Below are 26,484 nucleotides of genomic sequence, written 5' to 3' on the forward strand. Positions count from 1 at the left end.
GATGGTGTTGCTTATGTGCTGTTGGCAGATGGGATGTGGATCATTTTAATTAGATTTTATTGGACTGTTATACGGCCCATAATTGTGATCATTACTCATTTTCACTGTGGTTCAGATAGATCCTCTATTTAGACATGATGATATTTTGATGAGACAAGACCCATGTAACTTGTTATGTTCGGGGCCAGTAGCCAAAGCAGTGGAATTGGGTGTTTTCACACCATAAAAATTAGAGTAGATTAATAAAGGACGTAATGGTCAATTTGTGTTTCTAATTGTGCTCAGACTGCGTATGCTATGAGCAGAGTGTCTCATTGGGCTGCTGGGTTCTGCTGCAGGCTTTTGCAGCCAAAGGAAGGGAGATGTGGCAAGGGGACAGGGGTTAGAAGCAAGGTCTGAGCTGCGAATGGATCCATGATCCAACAGATGCTTTTGTGAGGCTGTGTCCTTTTCTCAGATAGGACTGTCTGCTTACCTCCACTCCATGGTCTCCTTATTGCTTGGTGATCAGAATCAGCTTTCGTCTCCTGGCTATCCAGAAGCACAACTGGCATTTTGGATGTAATACTTCTGGAGTATGGAGCTGCCTCTCCTTTTGTGCCCTGAGGAACGCTGGTCATACATTGGCAGGGATCATGGTTCAAGGATGTTGGAAGAAAGATGTAGGTTTTGACATCTTCTGACCTCAACTACACTGTGTTTGCAGATGTTTGTGTTGGAGAGTTGAAAGTATTGGGGACTGTGGGCTTTGGGGTGCAATATTAGCAGCTGCTGATGCACAGATGTTAACTGAACTGCAAATATCTCCATCCCAGTAACAAAATGGTGAATATAGTTCAGTAAAGCAATCAGCCACCTCCCTCCAGCTGCCTGGTTTGTGTGTAGAGCCTTTCTCTACTTTTACTTTATCTGTCTCCTCCTCCTTTTAAACAGGGGATGAAACAAAGCAGAATATTCCAACAAATGGATACAGCTGACTTAAAGATCACTTTATTAGCCATTATGCTCTTGTTTATGGTCAATGATTGTCTTACGCTTGAAAAATAAGTAGTGCTCCAAATAAAATGCTTCCTGTGAAGAGTCAGTTAGAAACTCAGTCGCTTCGTTCTGCCTAGTGGTAAATATTCTAATTTATTAATAAAATGCCTTTTTTTTCCTTCTTGGAATTGGATGAGCTCACCCTAGAACACTGTTTTTCTCTTTCATTTAGTTCTAATAGACTCCAAATCAATGTTACTGTATAGGATGAGAGAACCTTTCCTAACAAGAGAATAATAGTCACTAAATTCTGGTGTGAATTTTCACAGAATGAAAGCGTACTAAAATGGATGAAACATCATGTTTCATTTTCTCATGCTGATTTTTCAAGTGAATAATTGCGAGCCATGATTAATGTCACCCCAGAAATCTGGCATGCTTATTTGTGAACATATTAATGAGTCTAGTTTTATTATTATTCAACCAACTCTAATGCCTCAGTGTGAGCCTTACATTTCCCAGTGTTTCTATCCTTATCCTTACAGAACTTTTTTTCTTCTCATTGGTTTTGCAATCCAGATTTTAAAGGCAGTAACTTTTGGCTTTTCAGGACTTTTAACAGTCCCCTTTGTGCTGATGGTGCTATGGCAGAAACTGCTTTCCTTGTGCCATTTAATCTTAATGTATATATGTGGGATAGGCAAAATAATTACACTAAGAGCGCTGGATGAATCTTTTATTTGGTTCTTAAATGCTCAGATAAAGAACATTACTCATTAAAACTGAATCTGTTGGGTGGAAAATTCATGCACATTTTCGCTGCAAACCAACCAGGAAGCCTTTCCGAGTTGAATGTTTTAGGGGAGTGAAACATGCATTGGTTTTGCCCTTTGGTGTGTATACAGTTTGAATAGACAGTGATGTTTTTGTTCTCTTATCTCAAATACATGTTGGGAATCGGAAGGGTAGAGCAAAGGGGAACAAAGGTGATGTAAAAATGCAAAATAATTAGTCACACTCTATGGAGATGCGAACTTTGGATTCTTCAGCTTGGAAAAGGAATCTCTGCTGTTATAGAAGTGAATAAAAGCCTGAGCTGCCAGGAGGAAACATGTAGGGAGAACCTGATCATTGCGTTTCTCACAAGAGAAAATGAAAGACATCATAATGATTTATCAGGTTGCAAATTTAATATAAACAAAAGATGATACTTTTTTCATATGACATATGGTTATATTAAGGAGCTGTTTGCCATGCAGTAATGGGAGATGGAAGTTTGCCTGGGTTCCGGTATCCTGATACATGGGAATAATGTTACCACTAGATACTGAATATGTTGTTACGTATCTTGCTAAGGCTGCTTGACTTGCTCCTACTTTTTGTTTTTCCCAGGCTGGCTGCTGGTTGGAGGAAGGTCACAGAATCAGATGGGCTTTTAGCTGCCCCATTTCTGTCATTAATTGTAATGATTTCAGGAGGGATGTGAAAAGGATCCCCCAAGGCCTGACATCTCATTGATTTCCCCATCAGTGTACCAAAGGGTCCAAGAAGCAGTTATCTTGGAGGTTAACACCTTCAGGACTGCACTTGCTGCCACCTGGATGAGTTTGTTCCAGCAAAGCCCCGCTGAGGTCTTTGAGAAATACTTGCATGCAAGTCGCTGCAAAATCTGAGTTCATTTCTGCATTGCCAAGGATGAAAAGGGGAGCATGTCTCAGAATGGCAGAGAGGAAGGTAAGGAAGAGGGGACTGTCAGCAGCAAGAAAAGTCCTGCTTTACCTACCGAGAACAAATCGGACTAGGAAATATCTGGCAGAGTTCACAATAATTCAGACATTGTCCCAGACCTTAATTGCTGGCACAGGCAACCGTGTCCCTGGTAGGAGGGAGGTGGATCATGTCTGTGTGCTCCATCTGCTGCCTGCAGAGACGGGAACATTCCAGGCCAGGTGTTGCTGAGCATTGCTCTTGTCTAGCAGCAAGATAAGTTTAATTATAGGGCTAATTATTCCCATTCTGGAACGGACCTATTCGTTGTACTTGCAATTGCTTTCTAACTCTCTTCCTCTGGTGTTCATGAATTATACATTTATCTTCCATTGTCACATTACTGACTTGTTTTGCTTAAGTCTTTGGTGTGTGTGAAAATTGGAAACAAAGGGAATTGGCGAGACTTGAGTTTAGGTGATACTTCATTGTAATGACATTTGTCAGCACAAAAAGGCACTTCATGCTGGCTTTCTAACTTTCTTGTGCAATAGGTATTTTACAGTTGTGGTAACGAAGGGCTCCTATCAGTGGGGAATTGGACCCAGATGTTTGTGTTCTGCTACAACTGTTAAGAGCATCAGGCAAAACTTTTCTTCCAGTTCAACAAGGAGTAACCCACTGATGTCCAAAGAGCTGCTGGATTTACTTCAGGAAGGCAGTCCACTGGAATATGTCTGATTTGAAGTGTTATTCTTTTACATTCATTTTAAAGTCTCTAATGTAACATATGCTTGCTTTCTTTTGCTCCGCGGGTCATGCAGAGCTTTGAATCTTTGCACTACTAGTAGCAGATGATAGTTTTCTCTGCCAAAATGTTACAGACTTGCTCATTAAGATGCTGTGTTCTTGTGGGTTACCTTCCTTTTGACCTTTTTGGACCTTACTCAAAAACAGCCCGTCTGGGTGAAACATTGGTTTAGAGCCATACCTTCCTCCTCACTCTTTGGAAACCTGCTGTCCTTTTGTAGGGTCCACAGAAAGGATGGTCATAGATCACCCTGTTGACAGTGCAGAGCTATTTGTTGGAAACAGGAGTAATTCAAGTCAAATCTATTCTGAAAAATGAGCAGCTTAATTGCATTTTCACTCTTCTCTTTTCTACCATACAGTGAGGACTTTGGTTTCTGCACGTCCTGGAGGACTGGAAAGAGAGAGGGAATCTTCCTGTGCCTAGTTTTGTACCTATGACATCTTACATTAAACATAAATGACTACTTTTATCTAGAGCAGGAATTTTATTTCATGTCTTTTTAGGCCTTTTGTCAGTTAAAGCTTTGAACCAGGTCAAACCTACATGTGAGATTTTTCTCCCTCCACGTAGCCAAACTTCAAAAGACATGTTACTCACCCCATTTTAGTGTTCAAGGCTTGCATTAATTAACCACGAAAGGCATCTTCCATTCCTTTTCCTTTCTTTCTTTTCCCTGGAAGCAGTTTTTATCTTAATCATGGAACCAGGAGAACCATCACTAGGATGGATAAGGATATACACACAGTGTCGGTAACCTGAATATAATCTCTGAATATTCCATGACTCTGTAATGTCTGTCATGCTGGGATTGAGCCCTGGTGCTGATGAACTGCCTAGGGCACTGTGTTGCAAATGCATTCTTTCACAAGATAAAGCAAAGCAGAGAAAACCATATAATGAATTCCAGTCATGTAACATTATGGACTAAGCAGAAGTGCCACTCCTTTACTAGGATAGTTGTAAGAAGACATTTTTGAAACCACATAGCTCAAATGATAGCAGCCACAGCCAAAACCCCAAAATATTTCTGCATATGAAACAGGCGCATGTGGAATACATGGAAAAGCTACGGACTGGTTTATAAACTATATTTGTAGAAAGACCATGAAATTGGAAAGTGATAGCATTGCAAAATATACTGCAAATATAGTTTTGTCAGAAAAACTAGAGGGAGGATTTGGATCTGAGTGTTGATCAGAAGAGCCACAGTGTGGGCAATTCTGCACAGCAATCTCTTCTCATATTTAATGCCATGGAAGGGAACAAGGGACATTCAGTGTCCTTTGTGAACAGACAGGATCTGCTCATTGACTCCGCTGTTAGTCCTTTTTCCCCTTACACAAGAGGAAAACTTGCAAGTACCCAAATTTTTTGCTAACTACTGAGGACAAAAGGGGATAAAAATAATCTGCAATCTCTTGAAACCTATGCAAGCTATCTAGGATATACAGCACTGTGACAGGGCATAACTAAGCTCTGAGATCTCCTATCTAAGTTTTCAATGTAAATACGTCTAACATGCATCCCATAAGTACAATTGAAGGCTGGAGAAAGATAAAACCCCAAACCACAATTAAACATTTTTGCACCACGGGAAGACTGGAAGATGTAAAATGGTGGCAGTGGGGCTCAGACTTGGCAGTATTTATGTGAGGAGACATTGATTTGTTTCTGCTTGTGTTTTGAAAATACGGTGTTTCAGCAGAGGTTTATTGTTGATGCATTTGTTGTGAAACCAAAGAAAACGTACATGAAGTTCTTGTCAAAACCGTCATGGGAAGGAAAAGGGCAGCCAAAAGTGGAGGAATGGGCGTTCAGGGGCTTGTCAGAGAAGTCAGATGTATTTGAATGTATGGGTCCGAGAGAATCCACCCAAAGGTGAATTTCAGACCTGTGGGTTTGAAGGAACAAGGTGAGAATCTGAAAAATCAGCATGGGTTTATGAAGGGCAAATCATGCTTGAGCAGCACAGCTGCCTTTGGTTAAGAAATAACTGTATGGGTATAGCACAGGACAAAGCGGCCCATCTTATTTGTGGAACTAAAACCATAGCCTAGTGCTGGCAACAGTATGGAGCAGCAGGTGGGATCACAGGGCCCTTCCAACCATCATTTCCTAGATTTTGTGGGTTGCTGAGCTGAAGCAAACGAGGAGCTGTGAAAACATTTGTATGACTTGGTATGGTACTCAGCTATTCAGTGCCATGAGGAGCTATTAGCTTTGGGAAGAGTTCTAGTATATACATTTCTGTAAGAAGAGAGGTTTGTTCCTAACATTCATAGGAAAAAACAACCTTCTTTACTTGAATGCGGTCAGAGAAAGTTTATAATCAGGAAAGAAACCTGGCCTGTCATGGGTCAGCAAGGACCAAAAGCTAGGAACCCAGATTATTTATATTACCAGTGTCTTAAAATAATTTAAACTTCAGTCAGTTTTCAAAGCTTCCAAAAACATTAATCCACAACAATGTAGAACTCAGAGATCTCCAGCTTTCATTTCCACAGCCTGTGCCACTCAGGCTGAGCTGGGTGCAGAGAGGCCAGGGTGTGAGCAGGATGGATAAATGCTGCCCTTATCCACGCATCAGATCCTGCATGTAGAAATCCTTTGTATTCGTTATTCATGAATGCAATATGGCATGAGGATCCATGATCTTTATGGACAATGAATTCTGAACTCCCTGGGAGAGGAGAATATTTGCCTGTAGAAACCCGAGTCCAAGAACTGAACGTGCCCAGCTGGGGAAAGCACACACAGAAATAGTCTCTTGTTTCTGGCTGCGGCTCATACAGGCAGATCACTTATTTACCTCATCTAAATATTTGACCTTTATGCTTTTTGGAAATTGTATTTTTTTTTCTTTTTCTTCTTAATTATGTGGAAGGAGCACCTCCTTTCAGTGCTCTGATGGACTTCTCTATAAATAGCCCCTCACATCCCAGAACTTCACAATGAAACCTTCAGCAAAGTCAGCATCCTGAGGACTTTTTAAGCCTGAGATGGGAACCACGTGGAGTTTAATCATTAATCACCAGCCTTTAATTAACAGCTCTGGGCTTTGAACAAAAGGTGCTTGCTGCAAGGCTGCTGAGGGGCCCTGAGCTCTTCTGTGCGCTTTCATTTGAGGGACCCAGTGGCATTCCTAAAGGGGGCTGTTGGAGTAACCTTCTCCTTGTGGGAAGGGGTCACGCTTCCCAAGAAGAGCAGATGTTTGTGGCCCAATCTCCATTTTCACAACTGCCCTGCTGGCAGGCTGGAGGTCTGAGATGGCTCAGTGCAGGGATGCTACCAGTTCCCTAAGCCCTACTTTGCTCTGGAAAGGACTTGAGCATCTCCAGAGCCTTGTTGCCTCCATCAGGTGAGGTGGGCTTTAACCAAAGGAAAGAGGAAAGTTGCTCCAGGCTTGGAAAATTTTATAGGGGAGTGTTCAAAATTGAGCACTTGGGAGAGAAAGAAAACATTGCTATAAAAGTTGACTCAGCCAATATTTTCTACATTCTTGCTGCTGTGATTGAAGATATTTGTTTTTAATATAGGTTTCTCCCATTTGTAGTCTGGCTTTCCTGTAGTAAAAACTAAAGGGCAGATCCTCAGCTGATATAAATTGGCTCCACTGAAGTTAATGGAGCCATGCTGGTTTGTACCAGCTGAGGGATCTGGCTTGTGCTGCAGTGCTCCATACCCCCATTATCCTGCCATGATTACGATACTAATTCAGTAAAATGGCTTCGCAGTGTAATAAAACCAACCCAGAGCATGGAAGATGAAAGGACTCCCTTCTCCATTTGACCTGGTATTTTTCAACAGAATGTTTTCCCTTATTTTCTCTTTTGTTAGGAAATGCTCTAAACTTTTTTCTTGCTTTCTTGCTTTTTGGCTTCAGCACGAAGGCTGTGTGTGTGCAGAAAGCATGTGGCACATGCAGTGGTGTGGTGGGTCAGGGCACAGTGAGCCTCGTGCAAGGGAACGAATTGGTTCTTCAAAGGGCAGGGCTGATCCTGCAGAGCAGCTGAAGCCCTGAGCTAACCTTGACTCCTGAAAAATGGGAGTTATCATACTCCAGGGCAGAGCATTGATCATTTTATTCATTCTCTGCCCTGTGTAGTTTTTCTTGATCTGCCTGTGGTGGAAGACGCAGCCCAAGAAGCTCAATAAAGCTGCATCCACTTCTGTCACAGGGGAAAAAGACATGTTGGTGGCTTTCCTCCTTGTGATCAGCTCTTCAGCCATAGCAGAAAGGTGAGCAGTGGGGAGCAGGACGAGCTGTGCTATCTGGTTGCTTGGAGCTGTTGAAAACCGAAGGGAATAAAGAGACACAGAGATCTGAATAAAGGCAGACAGATGCATGGCTGGATCCCTAGGATGAAATGTTTTGTTTGCCACAGCGCAGCTGAACTGCACAGAGGTTTTGTTCTGAACCAGGAGGGAGTTTCACAGGGATGTTGCTAAATGGAGGCAGTAAATTTAACTTTAAAGGGCCGTGAATGGAGGCTTTTGGCTAAAAGCTGAAATGCTGTTACTTTTTACTGGGCCTGTTTAACTCCACTTGGAACAGGACAGTGTGTTTGACTTATAAGGCTCCTGGAAGGCTTGGCCTGTGGGTCCTGCTCCTGGCAGAGTAGCAACGAGCCATAAAGGTGAGTGTGTGCCAGCCTGGCCCTTCTGTGCTAAAGGAAATACAAACAGATCTCACCTGTGGCTTAGGGAGAGCTGTGGGTGTAAGTGCTGGGAGCAGGGCTGTGCCATGGCAGCACAGTTTTAACTGTCAGAATAGCTAAAGGGTTCAAAGGCAGTCAAAATGTCCAATGTCCAGAATTGGCAGGTTTGCTTGAATCCTGCTCCCAGACCTGTGCTAATCCTCTAATATCATTGTAATAATCCTGATTCAAAGAAGGGTTTTCTTACCAGCTCATCATTTCAAAACAGTCTGAGCCTTCTTGTAGTATTATCCAATTTAAAACTGTTTAAACCTTCTGCTTCTTTTAGGGAAAAACATGTGTTTTGCACCAAAGTCTGCTCAGAAGCAGCAAAACCTCTCATGCTCATATCTACTAGTGTCTCGTTGCAAGCAATTTTAAAACATGCCCTGTGTTTGGATTGTGTTTGAGACTCGGTTATTTGTTGTGGGTTTAGCAGACTGCAATCACCCACTTAAGGTGGAACTTGGCCACCTTCATTCCTTTCCTCCCAATGCTAAGGAAGCATCCAAAATTCTTGTATTTGGCACAGGTTGGCAGTGGATGCTGTCCCAGACTGAGAGGACCATTCCTCATGTTGTGCGGTTGTGGTCTGAGTGTCTTGGCAGTGGGAAGCTCTGTTTACCAAGAAAGATGGACCCAAGCTGCCTGGCTGAGGGGACAGGAGCATGCACACAGGCCTTACCTGTGGGGTAAGTGCCTTTTCTTGCATTAATTGGAGAAAAGAATTAATGATCTGGAAAGCTCTGCAGAACACAGGTGTCTGTGTCCTTAACCAAGCATTGGTGGCCAAGTGATGGCTGTGCAGAGCCCAGGGAGCCTCTGTGCCCCCAGTGATTGAGCACTGTTCCTGAGAAGGGGAGGCAGAGCTGGAGCAGTGGGTGCGGGCAGCCATCACTAGACCTAATCAGGCAAGGAAAAGCTTTGGAGCATATGGACCCCAATGTGTGGTCCAAGTACAACAGCTTGGTGAGTGTCCTGCAGGGAGACTTTTACTAGCGCTGCAACAATAATTCATCACTGCCTGAAGGCTTGATGGGTCTGGTACTCCTTGTCTAAATTGACCTCGGCTGGAGACCTGCGTTTCAGTCCAGCTTAGTCACAAAGGACTTGGTCTGTACCTGGGCCTTAAAGAGGATATTTATCAGAAAAATCATATGATTAATGGAACTGAGTGATGTTCGCTTGAGAGTGGATGGGAATTGAATTAACAGAGTAGGGATTTTGGCAGGTGTGAAGTGCTGAGACCGATGATGTCTGGGGGACAGAGCACCCCAAGCCCCACTGTTGTGCAGCCATAGGCTGGGAGCTCAGGGTGGGGGGCTGAGAGAAACACAGTGCCAGAGTCTGGGCTTGTATGTGGGTAACACATGGTGTGCAGCTTGTTAAGCCCTCACACCACAGTGCCCAAATTGCCATTGCTGCCAGCCCTCTCAGAAAGGGCAAGGATAAAAAGGAAGCTGATACCCCCAAGTAAATGGTGATGGAGGGGGAAGAACAAGTGAAGAAATAATCAGAAAACTCCCAAAGCTTACTTTCTTGCCTGCTTCTTTTTCCCCACTCTTCTTTCTTTTTCCCTCCATGTCAACACCAAACAAGACAGGACTAAAATTAATGGGGAAAGCAGCAATTAGCAAATTAGGTTAGCGGTGTGTTGCAGTGTGCCATGGCTGCCAGGTGTGAGGTGCTCTGGCAGTATATTTATTAATGGCTGTCAGAAAAGTGACACTTTGATGAATGAAGCTGGGTAATCGGCACCCTCCGACAGCGAGCACTGAGAGGCCTCAACATGCTAAACTGCAAAATCAAACCTTTTTTAACCCCCATACAAAAATACAACAACAGAAATCGCTGCAAGAGGAGTGTGTTTTTCCATTAGGGGCTGGAATTCATGTTCTCCCCTAAATACCTCCTTTCTGTAACTTGCTGGGAGGAGTTGTCAGCATGGAAGGTTTTCCCTTTCCTTCAAATATGGGCCTCAAGAGTTTATAAATGCAGGCAGCTTAAAAGTATGTTTTGTTTTGGGTATATATGGCAACCCTATTAAAGGCAAGGGTCCTGTGCTCGTGCTTTTTGGCCTTTGCCCTTTAAACATGATGGTATCAGTAATCTACAGACTGAGATGGTGTGTTAGGTATCGTTTTCTCTTGACTGGTGGTCAGCACTTCTCCTCATTAGTGCCACTGATGTGTGATGTCCAGGAGCCCACGCTGCCTACAGGAAGAGAGAAAATGCAACAATATGTAAGGTTAAATGTGTCTGATGAAACTTCACCTGCAGCACTGTTGCATACTGAAGTTTCCACTCTTGATAATTTCAGCTGTACTGAAGTTTCCACTCTTGATAACCTCAGCTGTGGGCATCTCCCTTCTGATGAATGTGTGTGTGCTGTGGGACATCAGCTGCCATGCTCCCAAGTGAGCATGGCTATATGGTATAATGGCAGGGTGCATTGCTGGTCACTTGGTGAATGGGAATTCAGAATTACTGGCCAACAAGATGTGAGTTTAGAAGTTCTCTTCAGGAAAAAAAGACCACAACAGAACTGTACTGAAGTTGTTGAGGAGATCAGCCCAGCTGCTGGGATAGCATCTGGATTAAAGATTGCTCTGCAAAATGCTGCACTATGTGAAATATTTCTTCCAAGTTTTCAGGCTTTGCATTGCACGCCGGAGGTAAGTTCTGTGCACTGCTTTGATAGCTCAGCACGGGGTTGCTCAAATCCCCCAATTCCATAGAGAAATTGAATACCTTTCTACAAAATCTTGGTTCTGGGTTTGGCCAGCTAAAAGGACTGTGTAAGTTTTGATTAAAAACATGAGAATCAATGTAAGTCATATCCCAGGCATTCATCTGGTCTTCTAGTTTGAAATGAAGCTGAGTGATCTGTGTGGAGTTACTTGCCAGGATCTGTGGGCTTGTTAAGTTTGAATTGGCTCTTGTAGCAGATCTGAAATTATTCTCTTATGCTTTAATAATTGTATTTAGTTTCCTAATTTGGCCGCTGAGTTTATCAGAAGATAATTGAACTTTTAAAAACATAATCTGATCGGGCTGTAGGAAATACTTTAAAATAAACTTCTTCTGAGACTTTGATCTGTTTTCACGCCCTCTCTCACGAAAGCAGCCTGTCTGCAGGGCTCCAACCTGCTGAGGTGCGTGTTCCTAAACCAGGCAGTTCTTGAGCAGAACCGGGTTGCTCCCTGTATGCAAAGGAAGCCAGCAGCTCCCTGCCAAGACAAACTCTGGCTGCATGGACTGCTCCTGGGTGCAGCCACCTGCCTGCATGCTCTGCCTGGGTGCAAAAATCCCCTTGTAAATGATTCCAGGGATCAAGAGAAATGGCTCTCAAGTCACTTCAGTTTTTTGATACAACTAAAATTGTTACTTAAAGGTCAGAGTATTGTTTTCTTGTGCACTGAGAAGGGGATCAGTTGCCTTGCATGGAGCTGTGGGCTCAGTTCTCCTGGGCAGTTTGGGTTCCTTGCGAGCTGTGGTTTCAAGTGATGTGAGCTTTCCTGCCTTCTGCTGTTGGCTTCCGTCGAACAGGCATGTTTTCCCTTTTTGGTGAGACTTAACCCAATTCCTGAAGTTCTTATAAGCAGTTCCTGAGTTTTGGGGGTAATGGAGTGTGGTTCTCCAGTTTCAGTGATAGCATGTAGAAGTTTATGGGCCCACTGCAGGCCTGTAAACTCAGGTTTTCCAGGTCCTACATTAGCACATTAACTACTGGGCTGTTTTTCCTGCTCACCTACCTGACTTCCTTCCTGTTTTAAAAAGGATTTGCTGCTTTTCATGTTCTCCATTTTATGAATTTGCAAAGACTTCTGTCATTGTATAAGCATGCACCAAACAGTTTATTTTCACTTACTTCAGTGCTTATGGTTTATATTTACTTCCCATTGACTTGCTCAGGACTCAGCCCAGGGAAGACCTCTGACTTTCCTCTTGGTCTATGACATGGCTGGGAGGCTCCCAGCCCAGCAAGCAATCACTGCACCAAAGCTCAAGGAGTAAGCAAATATAAATGATTGTCCAGGCTGAGCTTGTCTTGGTTTTTAAAGGGGAAACACTGCTTGAAGTTCCCTCTGTGAGTGCCAGGAGGGTGAAATCACCCACTGTTCACTGTGGCTCTGCTGCACAAATGGTCTCTAGGCACCTGCAGTGCTGCCCCTCACAGCTCTGTCCATCCCCTCCATATAGACACGAAGGTTTGTCCATGACTTGTTCCACCTGCACAAGCTATTTTCTGATTCCTTGTCACTGTCAGCTCAGTAGCACTGTCATTTTCCAGATACGTGGTGTGTAATTAATGAGAATGTCGTTTCCAGATTGTTTCAAAAACTAGATTGAGCATCTGAGAAATTATTTCACTCAGTGCCTTAAGATAGCTCGTTCATTCAGAAAGCTATCTTGGCTGCTTGATTTGAGGGGAGTTGTGGAGGGAAGCAGCTGTGCTTATATTATTAAGGACTGCCAGCCTTGAACTCTTCGTGCAGATGCAAAGCATGGGTTCACGTGCTGCCAACCAGGCAGCTGGGTGACAGGGCAGGGGAGGGATGTGCCCAAATTGCATCAGCCCTGGCCATGACAGCCTCACGTCTGTGTGCTGTGAGGATGGTCTCCTTGTGGTGGTCTCTGGGGGCAGCAGTTGCATGCTGCAGGGCTGGAGGGATAGGAGGACACATTGTAAGTTGGTTTTGTCCACTCGCTACCCCTGGGGGCTCACCAGGCTGGGCAGAGATGTTGGCCGGGATATAAGTATTTTATTAGATCTATTATTTCTTTCATGGGGGCAATAAGTCTGCTTTATGTGAGACCTCGAGTGACTCTGTATTGAGCACAGAGATTGGTTTTAGCCACCTTTGCTCCCCAGGACATTGCTGTCCAAAGCACTGGAAGACTGTGCCCAGGTGCAGGCTCCAGTGATGCATGGCATATAGCCATGGCAAGGGCATCTCCCTTGGGTTCTTACTAAGAGCTGTGTTTGGGGCTCATTTAGGGTTATTCTCTGCCATTTTTCTCCTGAGCAAACATCTCCAACTGTCTCCACTGAGGCTTATATTGCTCTATACTTTAATTTTATTTTGCTGTTTGTAAAATGAGGGGTGAAGGGAAGGACTTTGTCAGCAAATGCTTCTTTGCCTCCTTCCTGCCTCAGTGGGTTAAAGCAGCATTCCCCCAGCTGATAATGCCTTCAGGCATTCCAGCAATGCTTTGCTATGAGCTCTGCAATGCCCCTCATGTCCTACAGGCTGGCCAAGGCTTTGCCTCCGTGTGCTGGGGTGGGTTTGTGTTTCTACGTTTTATATGTTTAATTTTTATATATTTGAAAGTAATTATTGGAAAACAATGAAGTGGTTGCTTTCATCAATTTTCTGTGGTTATTTTATTCCCAATAATCTTCAGGTGCCTCTTGAATGGGTGAGATTTGCACAGAGCTAAGCGTGTGCATGTGTCCGTGTCTTCTGTGATATACGGAGCTCTGGTGCTGCAGCTGCCATTAGTGTTAATGGGCTAAAAACCCCCCACATCAAGCTGAGAATACACTCCTGCTAATTGTGTACCAGCAGTCCCCTGAGACCTCTGTGAGAATGATGCATCCGAGGATAGGCGCTTCCAATGGTAGGTTGCTTTGGGATAAATAAATGAGGGGCTAAAGTTAGACGCTGGGTCAGTGCCAGCATTATAACACAGGGAAATCGGCTAACGGCCATGCCAGCCTTTATCCTCTTGGTCCTGGCCTGGTCCACTGCTGCACGGTACCATCTTCTGAGCCATACATCACTACTCAGCCTCACCTTGATGTATGATGCCCATAGATCCTTATAGCGGGAGTGCACTCTGATGTATTGCGCCAATACATCATGGACAGGGATCGCCCAGGTGATGTATTAGTGCCCTGAGAATGTATTACTCAAACGCTGGTATTGTTCAGGGATAAAGCCAAGCCAAGGAGTGGATTCGATTTAATTACGGCGCAGATGATAGTCCAGAGCCAGCAGCACTTTGATGCTGAGATGCTGGCACCCTGTGGAAATATGAGTTGCGACTCTGGTGCTGTTGAGTCACATCGCAGTGTGCCATGAGAGGAGGTGCCGTATTTTAAGGGAATGGTCATTTTTCAGAGAAATATAGGAGGACCATTTCGAGAACTCCATGGAGAGCAATGTGGCTGCGTGTAAGAACTCCTGAGCAGCAGAGGAGGGACGTGGTGGTGCAGGTGAGACACGGGGACCTTTCTGGAAGGCTCTGAATCCAACCTGCTTGCAAATATTTCTGTTGTTTTTGGCAGAATGACATGATGAGAAATTTGGAGAGATGATTCTGTAGTTTCCTTGGATTGTCTTATATAGATGCCATAAAAAAAAACACCTGGAGAAAAAACACTCAGGCCATTAAAAGCAGCCCTGATTATTAAGGGTGGGAAAACCACCTAATAATGCAGTCAAAAAAAGATGGAGAGCCAGGAGGAGCAAGATGGCAGCAGTATTTGGCTCATGTTCATCGTTCTATATCTATAAATGAGTGCATTTTCTAACAAAGGTAAATATAGTTTTGCAGATGAGACGCTTTCAGCACAAACAGATGAAGTGACTTGTGCAAGGTCACATAGTGAGCTGGTGGCAGGGCCTGGAAGAGAATCCAACTGATCTGACTCAGTTCTCCTCCGACATCCCTAATTTTGGATGCAGAATGGAGAAGGCTTAGTCTGCCGCACAGGAACAGTGGATGCTCCCAAAAAAGTTAGTTCCTTGCAGAGCTCCTCAGTTGTCCTTCCCTGCCATAGCCATACCTGCAGGTAAAGCAGCACAAATAGTTTTCTGTTAGTTGGCTGCTTAAAATACAAGAGAGAGGCAGTATTACTCAGGAATTCATACTCCTTCTTGCAGCTCCTGAGCTTTCTGAATTTGGAGAAGAGCATGTGGTGATTCTGAGTGTGTTCACAGAATCACAGAATGGGCTGGGGTTGAAAAGGCCCAAAATGCTCATCTAGTTTTAACCCCCCTGCTATGTGCAGGGTCGCCAAGCACCAGACCAGGCTGCCCAGAGCCACATCCAGCCTGGCCTTGATTGCCACAACCTCCTTGGGTTCCTTCAGGGCTCATCCTTATTGTGCTCCAGGACACACACCAATGTCCCTATCTATGTGTGACCTAGGAAGCTGTTGAGTCCTTCTCTGTTGTGTGGCCTCCTCCTGTGACTGGTTCATCACCACTTGTCAGCAGAGCCTGTGGTTCACAGTTATCCCTATCGCCCTGTGATAACCATAGTAAACATTTCTATAAATAGAATTTTCTCCTGTCCAAGTCATCTTGCTTACTCAGCTGTTTTATTTTTAATAGAAAGGCATGTTGATGCTAAGCAGATTTTTTTTTTCTTCTTCTTCAAATCCCTATTAAACATAAAAAGATGCTGTGTCTGAATAAAAAGAAAAGGTGCCCCTTAGATATTTTTAAAGCTTCCAAAAATAGTCTCAAGTCTGCGACAAAGATTATTGAGTGGGAATATTGCGGACAGTGGTTCTGCAATGGAGACAGTCATGGCTCCATGCGCTTTTGGCTGGGAGCTACAAGGAGGGAGACTCGTAGGACAAAGACCTCAAAAGGAATGAGTTTACTGAGGGGCTGCTCTTTAGATGGTGAAACCACAGCACTGCACAAGTAGTTCTGCTGGTGATCTCATGTCTCTTTTCCCTTCTGGGTTTGCAACTGCACTTTGAGGCTGGCATCTCATAGCTGGAATTCAGTCTTTGCTGGAGACCTGCAGCCCCACTGCGAGAAGCACCGCTGTGCAGTACAGGGGTGACAAGGGAAGGCAGTGAGTTCTCTGTCTGGAATTTCTGAGTATAAAGGCAGAAGGAAAAGGGACTGCTGATTTTTGCCTTGTAAGCACAAATGATGTTTGACTTGAAAAAAAGTATAACTTGGGTTATTGTTTCTGCCACTGCACCCTCGGGTCAGAGCACTGCCATATAAGCAGTTGGTTCAGAGCAAGAGGGGAGGCAGAAACTTGGAGGGGAAAGAAGCACATGGGAGTGGAGCTGTCCCAGCAGGGTTCCCAATGCTTTCTTTCTCTCCCATCGTGAAGGCTTTTGTTTCCTTACTTGTGGCAAATGCCAAATCTACCGCTTGTGCTTTAATGCCTGGTGAGAGGGGAGAGGTCTCCAGAGAAACCATGAAAATGGGGAAAGATAAACTGGTGATTATTGAAATGACAAAATATTGCATTGGTGAATGCTGAATGGCTTATATGGAGAAGAGAGCGTTGCAGAATGGAGGGAGCTCTTCTATTGTTTGCACTTAGGAAAAAAAAAATAAAGGGATAGTAAATATTCGCCTGCATTGATCACACAGTGAGTAGTTTGCTGTGCCAAAGCAGCCTGCATCAGTGCTCAGGGTTAGTGCTTATTGCAGGTGAACTGCCCATGCAAATGGTGGGTAGTTTGGAGGAGCACAGGTAGTTTTCATCCTGTATGGGCAGACACGAAGGTTGGTTCTGGTGGGCTTTGTTGGCCCTCAAAGCAGAAAAGGAACAAAATGGGACTGAGCAGTGGATAAGGATTTGAGGCTCAGTTCTTATTTCTCCTGTAAATACCCTGTATCCCCTCAATAAAACTGATTTATGGCTTTTAGCCATGGTTCCTCACCTGTAAAATTGGGAAAAATACTTCCTTTGTGCCCCATTTATTTACATGGTCATCTCTCCCTATCTAACACCGCGCTTGGTGCAGCGGGGCCTCGTTCCTTTCTCAGCACTCCATGCGGAATTTATATTGCAGCGATCCTTGTAACTATCAGCAAAAGAAAATTACTGCAGACAGGCCTGAGGTGCCGGTGCTTCAGCTCTGCTCTGATAGTGCTGCTGGCTGTGGTTTGGTGGCTGTCCCCTGCCCGTGGCTCTCAGCGTGTACCCACAGCTGTCAGTGTGAATGACAGATTAACAAATGCACAGTGGCTTTGTTCCTCACTGTGCTGCCCCAGTGCCACGCTGGGTCTGCAGTGCAGAGGGATGCATGGCATTGTCTCACCCACTAACACTCTGTCTGGTAACTGGCAAAAGCAATGCTTTTCACCCATTGCAATGGGTGTGCTGTAGAAAATGAAGACCGTAGGGATGTGAGGGTCTCGTTTAATTTGTTTTATTTCTTAATCCAAGAGTAAGAGAATGCAAAACTTCCAAGCTGAAAGGCTTTGTGCTCTGCTTGCTCCAGGAGATATTAGTGAGGGATCAGCTGGGTTCACCAGACTCCACAAGGTACCTTTGTTTATGGATGAGGCCATGCAGTTGGGGATCAGAGGTTGTGCATAGCTGCTGTAGAGCACGCTGGGCTGCGAAAAGTCGGGCACCAGAGATTAATTTCTTGGTTTCTTAGAGCCAAGGTTTAATAGCAGACCTGGGGAGGACAGTGATTGAGCTCACAACCAGCAGAACCTATAGTTCAGGTCAAGTGAAAGGAAGAAGCTAAGGGACTCAGCATGCTGCTTGCAGGAGGAATTCTAATGGCTTCATGGTATGGGGTCTGCACAAGGCATACAGGAGCTAGTGCCCGGGCTGCACCATGAAGCCTGCACAGCCCCGACCCCCTGCTCACTGCCCTGCTCACAGCTGGGCATGGCAAGAATAAATCTGGAAGGGAACAAGAGAAAACAGAAAACGCTGGCAGTTTTTCAGTAGGGAGAATGGTGTGTTTGAGCTGCAGTGGAGAGGGACAACTTTTGGTTCTAACTTTTTGAGTTGCATACTTCAACAAACAGTGTAAATTTGGCAGGATGAAGGCTGGGTGACCTATTCTGGCTGGATCGAGGACTGATTCTGAAGCTGGGATTTAACTCAGCTCTGACATTTCATGCTGCTATTCCATTCCACTTCAGTTTCAAAGTTTTCAGACTTTTTTTTTTTAAAGATGTGCCCTTTATGTAACTCATTTAATTGTGTCTAACTACACGGTGATTTTTTTCCCCTCCCTACCTTCACAAATGCGATTGGATATACATGTACATCTTAACTTATAGCATATATTACAGTAGGGGCAAGAGAATCTGCCTTGAGCTTTCATATTTATCCTGAATAAGGCTGTACCAACTGGTTCTGCCGTAAATTCTCTACCTCAAAGTCTCCTGGTGTTCTGTTTTCTCAGGAAGGAAACAGGTTGCACTGAACGCAAACTGCGCGGCATGGATTTACTGGTTAGACACAGATGGGATTCCTCTATCAAAGTACTCTTGTGTTGTCTGCATTCATTACACTCACTAGAAAAGCTATTGACATGACAGCATTCTCCTGTTAGGTTTTTTTCTGCTCTTTTAGAAGTGCCTGTTGGGTTGCAGTGGCCTGAAAATGCAGTGACCAAGATTAGAGGTTTGGACCTTGAGAGCCACAGGAGAGGAGCTTTCAATGTCTCCTGTATTTGTTATGATCAATTCATAGTGACTTGAGTCTGCAAATGAAGACGTTCTTATGAAATGTTTTTGATTTTATGCATTTTGATTCTGGTATTAAGTAGTGTGAGAAAAGCAAATCAGTCTTTTTGTTTGGCTGCTGGTTTAACATCCAGTTCACATTAGCGGGATGCAAGGAATCTGGATGCTTGTTTGGAAGCCACTTATGAGATGTTCGATTTCCTTCTATGGAAGGAAATACTGGAGAAGACTTCTAATCTTATGATTCAAAGCATGAATCAGTCCCCAGATTGGATCTGTGCCTGCAGCAGTAAAAGGGGCAGATTGTCACAGGGTTGCTGCTTTGTTCTTCTCTGGAGCACCCTGTACAGCTGCTATCAAAGGCAGAAGAGCAGCATCAATGGAACCTGCTCTGCTCAATGCAAGCTCTGAGTCTGGTGATTTTCAGCAGCATGTCATCTTAAATATATATGTTTTTTCTTTTCTCTTTCTTTATTAGTTTCATGTTCCAGCTGACTTCCTCCAAGAGAGGAACATGCTTTCCCATCAGAACTACGTGAAACACCTGAGTTCATTGGGACTGGAAGAAAACTGTCTCAGAGACAAAGATACACAGCTTCCCTGGATTGCTGGCTACGTGCCTGATCTGAGGTCTGTGGTCATTTACTTTGCAATGGATTTTTCACTTTTCATTTGCCTTGTATAGGTATCACCAAATGGTTTATGCTTTCTGCTTTGCACTGTCTTTTTTGGGGGAAAAATTACACAACAGCTCTGCACACTCCTTGTGCTGATAATCCCTGATGTGGCTGAACTGAAACAACACCCAGCCTGTGCCACTTAGCTGCTGCTGGACAGGACAATGCAGTGATGGTGGTATTTGAGGGAATGATATTCTATCACAAAGGGAATTTGTTACAACCATAATTTTACCAACACAAACGCAGAGAACAGCACTGATCTTGAAAAGCCAGAGCCCTGCCTGTGAGTGAGCACAATCAGCAGATGGAGAGAAGCAACTTTCTGATTTCACTGCTAAACTTCCCCTCCTCAAACCAAAACAGTTTAATCAGTCAGATTCCTGTTTAATGAGTTGCACTGCTGCCTCTAACCAGGAACGTATCTTAGATGATGGAAATAATGGTTTCAGTAAGACTTACTGTGATCTCATTACCCCATAGATGGCCTGTGTACATTCTTCCCCTGCCTCTACCACTCACCTTCACAAGCAGGACCCCAAGTTTGAGACTGAACCCCTCTGGCTGTGTGAGCTGCCACATGAAGGTGCTTTGCTGCACACTGTCCTCTAGTTGCTGCCATCGAGCAGTTGGTAAAGTCTGCAGCTTGCGGACAACTTTTCTTGCCAACCATGCATTACAGAGGGCTAATTGTAAAAGTGGTGCACCTGCTGGCTCCCTTGGTGGCTGGAGCCAACAGGAAAAAAAAAAAAAAAGTAATAGTAATTTATTAATGATCAAGTCACAAATAGTAATGAAAACAATAGGAGCATCTGAAGGAAGCACTGCCGGGGGCAGAGGTGCAGGTGCTCTGTGCCCTGAGCAGGCTTGTCGGCATTTTTATAAAGCCACTTTACAACCCTTATCAATTTCCTACTGCTTTCTGTGTACCCCCTGCCCCTTTGCAAATGTTTTGCCTGCACAACAGGCTCAGCATTTCTTGTTGTAGGTGATAAAATAGTTGTCACCCTGTGGAGGGAGAAAGGAGGCAAATAAAATAAAATCAAATAAAAATGTTAGGTCCAGGGAAACAAAGCAGAGGAAGCAAAGCATTTCGGAGCAAACAAATGAGTTCTAAGGGAGACGCTGAGTCGGCACAGGGAGAGCGATGATGGGAGCTGAGCTGAGGAATGGGGAAAGATTGGGGATAGCAAGAGCTGGAGGGCGAGGGTGGCTCTGCTGAAAGTGAGGCAGGGCTTTGTGCATGGCCCTGGGTTTCAAAGGAGACTGTATGTACAGCCAGCGCCATCCATGAGGAGTTTGGGATCTGAAAATCCCAGCCGTAGTCTGAATAACTGCACTGCATTGGCAAGGTGAGAATTTGTTTAAGTAAGGAGAACAGAAGGCATATGAGCAACACCAGTTCAGGTGACATCCCCATACCAGGTGTCTTAAGTAGACATGGTAGAGATTAAGTAGACATTAAGTAAAGATGGTCGTGCTGTATCTCAAAATACAGTTTCTATATCCATATCAGAATCCATGCTAGAGCTGATAGAAGGCAGATAGAGCAGACACCAACCAGCCCAGTGTTGTTCTTTGAGCCGTAGGTAGGGTCTGCAGTGCTCCTTAGGGGTACATCTGCTAATGTAATATAGCAGTTTAATTCAGCTTGCAACAAAATAAAGCTGAACTAAGTGGAAAACTCTAGAGCTGCGATGGCTTAATTGCTCATACATGAGCCTTTACTATGCAATTTGGAAACTTTAGGCCGTGGGAACTTGCTTCTGTGTTCTTGAGCCCATGAACTGCCTTAGTCTGTGGGTCTAACAACAATCAGCTCATAAAATGCTGTGAGTGCAGATTTCAGAGGTCAGCCTGAGTCCGTACCCAATCCATGTGGCTCCTGTGCCCTGCATTCGGCGCTCCAACGAGGTCAGTGAGCTGTCGAGCACACAGTCAGTGCTCTTTAAGCTACTGTGAATCTACCCCTGCTTTCTCTTTTCCCTTTTCTCATTCTCTCCTTGCTCTCACACACCCCCAAATCACAAACCCTCACACCAATGCCAGAAGCCTCTGAGGCTGTCGTAAGCCTGCAGTTATCTGCATTAGGAACAAAGCTGCCATTTTTAAAGCTTTTATACTTTTTATTCTTAACTCCACAGGACCCAGGAATCTTTTCCTGAAGTTAATGTGAATTCAGGGGGTGCGTGTTTTAAGAACTGAGCTGGGTCCTGTAAAAGAGGTAAGAACCAGCAGTTGGCAATGCTAATTATTGCCCGGTGATTTGAGGGGACCTGCACAACGTGCTAACATGCCTATGATGACACGCAGCATGATACATGGGGAAAGGTGAAGGCAAGGCTCGTATATCCCCATAACACTGAAGGCATATTTCCCTCTCTAATAACTTACAAACAGTCACCATTTGCTGTCTGCAAAATTAAACTCTCATCTCCTCCAGCCTGCTGATCTGGTGCACAGATATAGGATTTTAAGCTTCTCTATTGAAAAATGTCCCTGCAAAGCTGTCCATCAGAACTCCCGCTGCTTTCCAGAGAGTATTATTAATAAGTTCTTCCTATCAGAAATGGGACCCGTTTAGAGCTCAGATAAGGTTTTTTTCCCTGTTAACCAGCTGGGCTGCTTGGCTGTGGACAAATGCCATGATGAATGACGGGTCAAGGATGGAGCAGGCTGATTTCTCTCCGAGCCTGACCTTGTCTCTGGTGTGACATCTGAAATGACAGGTGCATTAAAAAGTTATTTATGTAGGGGAGCTGCGAGGTACCCTTTGCAAGGTAGCACACAGTTTTGCAAGAGTATTAGAATAAAGGCTGCCTCTGTGTCTGTTGCCTCTTGTACTGCTGGCTTTCTGTAAGCAGCTACTGTGAAAGCAAGAGGAGAAGCACGGAGCGTTTTTTAGTGCACAGAGGATGCTCTGGAAACTGAAAGGCAAAAAAGGGAGCAGGGTCTGAGAGCAGCAGCAGCAGACAGCTTCCCAGCAAATCACCTGCGTGTCTGCAGATTACTTGCCTGGAACAGCAGTAATCAGCTCTGGAAATGCACCTGAAGGGTTCTGGGCTGTTGAAGGGCCAATGTTGTGGATAAAATGCAGCACTGAGGATTAAATGATTTCTACTGTTCAGCTCTTTATGGCCTCAGTGCACTTGTAAGACTTTCTCTGTTGAATCTCAGACTCTTTGTGAGTAGTTGTGCTGTGGCTCCCTTCTGTCTTTACTGTTGCTGAAATTAAAGGGACACTTCTGGCTTTGTCCTTCTTTCTGTAGGACACATAAGTGGAACTGTAACCATCCTGTGAACAGTCACTTCATTCTGGGAGATGAATAGTTGCTGAATGGCAAGAGATCGCAGCCTAAATCTCCAGAAAAATGCATGCAAATCCTATCAGGTTTCTATTGTCATCTGCCTGACATTGTGCTCCAAGTAGGAAATAGGAAAGGCAATAGGAAAGCTGCCTGTGTTTTGAAATCCAGAACTTTCTCTGGACAAATCACACACTTGCTGTTGCATGGCCAAATGAGGACACAACATCCTATGGCACAGATTAAGTTGTAGAGCAGGGTTCATGGAAGAGCCCATGTGCAGTGATTTCTGCATCCTTCTGAGTGCTGATCAGATTAATGAGGACCACAAAAACATTGGAAAACTGTCGTAGTGACACATCAGTATCCTGTTAGCTTCAACAGAATTACAGCATTTGATATTAGCTCTTCCTTCCTTGCTGTTTCTCCACCCCTCCAAAACACCCCCTGAAAAACTTGCAGGAGAAATTGTAAAACACATGTAACAGCTTATTTTGTATGATGGGACTGTTAGAAGAGCTGCATGCTGGTGTGCGTCCAACTCACATTAACTTTTTTGGGCTGCAGCCATACTCGAGTGACTTTGCAAGTCTTTTCTGACTGTCCAATTAAAGTTGATGCGTGCAGTAAATCTGCAGTATCCAAACAGTATTTGATATCTCCATTTTGGATCAGTGGTTGGGTCTGGGAAGTGGATGAAGCTTGCCTGAAGGCAGCATCTGCAAGTTATTTTTTTTCATCAGAAAAATGAATGCTCTGGTATAATGAATGATTTTGTATAATATCAAAGAAAGAGAGTATCAGCTGTGCACTTCATACGCAGTATTGATTGCAAGTACGCTCATTAATTTGTGTGGTACAGGAAATTCCAGCCAAGGTTAGGAGAGCTTTGCTCTGTAGTGGAGCTGTGACTCCTATTGCCTTCAAAGAGGTTTGAATCAGGTTGCAAACAACCAAAATTCATACTTCAGTTATTTCGCTATAGAAGTGTGTTGTCACAGACGACTTTGTAGACTTCTGGTAGAACAGCAAGGAAAAATGGAAATGTCCTGTCCCTGTTTGAGCCTGCTTAAGGGTTTGATCTGTACAGTTTGGGTGCTCTGGGCAAATGTAGGATACACGGTGGAACTCTGTTCTCATTGTAGCACAACAAAAGAGAGGAGCTGGGGAGGGGAGGGAGAAGGTATGTTTTCCACCATGGCCTGTTTAAAACATTATGAGCTACCTCTCTTCCATCATGAGTCATGGTTTAAAGCTACTGCCCAGGGGCATAAAAATCAACTCCTAACAACTTCCAGTGGGACCACTATTCCATCAGTGCTCCCATCAAATGTTGACTCCATGATCAATATTCACCCTCTTTCTTCGTTAATCATCAGTCTTCATTCATTTCTTTGTAACTTCTTGCTGACAGGGGCACTGTTCATACAGCAGCTGGTAGGGAAAACAGAACGAGCTGAACTGCTGCACGCAAGCTGTGAAGGGAAAAAGCCACAACAGTGCATTGTGTCAGCTCAAAATGATTCCTATGGATGCAGCTTTTACTTTTCTCCTTGCCCTATATGCTCAGTTTTCAATAGACGTTGTGAGGCAGGACCTTCAAACAATCCGTGGTTACTATCGCACTGCTTTACCTTGAGTGCCATTGGCACTTGGTAATTTAGAGCAGGAACTCTGCTGATGAAGAGTGAACTGTCAGAATTTGGCTTGTCAAATAAAATCTGTGTACAGTCCTAAAATAGACAGTTTTGCAATTAACGCTTGCACTGTGATTTGCCAACAGGAAGCCCACTCCCAGCTTTGCCACAGCCCTCCTGAAGACCTTGTGTGTGAGACCAAACCTCTTCCCCATTGCCCAGCCTATGAGCTGAGAAGAGCTGCTGATTTCTCTATCATTCTGACTCTTTGGGCAGCTAATATTGCCCTTCTGCAGCACAGGGATCCTGTCCAACATGCTCAAGGGGTACAAGCTCTGCACCAAGGCAATACTATTCTGCACAGCCAAGGAAGTTACTTCTTCCTCCCACTAATTTATTCCCCAAAAAGCTGCAGTAGATGCTGCCACGTTTACAAGTACACAGATATTTGCTCTCAGTGCCAGTCAATGAATGCTGCAGCTATGCAGTGTAACTGGAACACCATTGAAGATAATTCCATTTACTTGTGTGAGGGGCCCAATAATTAAATTTGGACATTATTCCTTTAATTACTACAATTTCGGATCACGGTTAGTATTATTTTTGGTCAACAAATAATCGTTGGAGCCTGGAGGGAAATTTTCATTGACTGTCCTCTACTGTTACCCCTGGGATTGCTTTCTGGAGCACGGACAATGTGAGGAGGGAAAGGTCTTCAAAGCACAGTTTTCCTGCTTGCTCAACTCCAAACTGCAGCAGCCAATGCTGAAATAAATCAAACATCAGCCACTGTCAGCCGTGCTGTAGGAAGAGCTGCTATCAGCTGAAGAGGCCATGTAGGCTCTGTTATACACAAGTGGCCGGACCTTGGAGGCTGCCCTTTGTTGGTCCAGTCACAGGCCCCTTCTTAGAAAAGAACCAGCCCTGATCTGGAAGAACAGCACCAGAGTCAATCTGCCTCCAAGCAACAGGTATGTGGGACACATCATGTAGGGCTTCTGACCTCTCAGTTGTGCAGGGTGAATATCTAAGTGATTTCGTTTAATCTCTTGCTTTAATGAGTGATTCGGTGGAGACCAAAATCTTTCCAATGCCTGTGCTTAAATGCCCAATGAAAAGAAATCTGCACTTCAGAGCAAATTTAGGACACAGAAGTGGACTGTGGGGTTCTGTTGCACTCTGTCCATGCAGTGCCATCTCAGAGACTGCTTTGGAAATGGTAGCATGCCCCTTGTCCTGCTAAAGATGGTGGTGGTGCTGCAGGGCACAGCTAGCAACCCAGCCCTGGGTGTTCCCTAGAGGGTCAGACACATGTACTGGGTCACTAAGGAGGAAATGTGTTTAAATCATGATGATAAGTGGCAATGATTTTGGTTGGGTGTTTAGTTTTTGAGTACTAGGCTGTTCCCCACTGTTCCTTTCTTAAGGAAAGGGAAAAAAAAAACATCCCATATGTATTTCCCTATTGCCAAGAACGGTGAATACAGAGAACAGTACATATGTGCTCATCAGCAAGGGCAAGACCTTTATGTCAAGGTTCATTTGTGGAACAAATATGCAGAGGTGCCCTCCCTGGGGCTGTGAATATTCCCATTGAGCTGATGCAGGAAGGACTGCTGCCTGGGAAGCTGGGAAATGTGGGTTAGCATAAATAGAGCCAACCCCTTCCTTCCTCCTTACCAGTCACATTTGTTTAGAAAATCTAAATGTTTCTTGAGCATCCCCACAGCAGAGAAGCAATAGGGCTGGTCACTGGGCTCGTTTCATGGTGCTCCTTTTCTTCAGGTGAGGCAGCAGGAGGAGAGGGCTTGTCACTGCTACAGATGTGCCACAGCCTCACTTTCCACCTATATACTGAAACCAAGGGGTGGGTATCCCACCCATGGAGCTCCCACCCACTCAAGCTCACCATGCTCTGGCAGGGCCTGGGACAAACCCATCTGTACCAGCCATGTGTCTGCTGGCTTCCTGAGGAACGATGTGTCCCATGTTGCTTGCAGTACTATGCAGAATGTGCAGCTTGAAGATGTGGCGGTTCTCCTCCATCTCTCTGTGGGCAGATCGTAAGACTTGATTTTATTTTCCTGCTAAGCTGGTCTACCCCAGGTTGCAGTGGAACTGTGAATCTCTTGCATTTATCAGCATTAAACAGAAGCAATAAGCTCCTAGTGGTGCCATGAAGAGCTTTTCTTTCCTGGGTAGTAAATCTGCAGTAACTCTCTCTTACAGTTTTATTGAGGGTTTT

The 26,484-nt window shown here is 44.5% G+C and overlaps 1 long non-coding RNA gene across 2 annotated transcripts; it reads left to right on the forward strand.

Annotated features, from left to right (window-relative positions):
* Positions 1 to 6,426: 6,426 nt before the first annotated feature.
* Positions 6,427 to 24,537, forward strand: LOC146755243 (uncharacterized). 2 transcript variants are annotated; one of them, XR_014938329.1, is made up of 6 exons: positions 6,427 to 7,292; positions 7,605 to 7,738; positions 8,729 to 8,888; positions 19,099 to 19,250; positions 21,442 to 21,521; positions 24,386 to 24,537. It is a non-coding gene; the product is annotated as an uncharacterized LOC146755243 (long non-coding RNA). The 2 variants fall into 2 exon arrangements; XR_014938330.1 differs by lacking the exon at positions 24,386 to 24,537 and adding an exon at positions 22,567 to 22,676.
* Positions 24,538 to 26,484: the final 1,947 nt, after the last annotated feature.

This window comes from Coturnix japonica, chromosome 35 (assembly GCF_054131305.1).
Source record: "Coturnix japonica strain WE chromosome 35, WE-NBRP24, whole genome shotgun sequence".
NCBI lineage: Eukaryota > Metazoa > Chordata > Aves > Galliformes > Phasianidae > Coturnix > Coturnix japonica.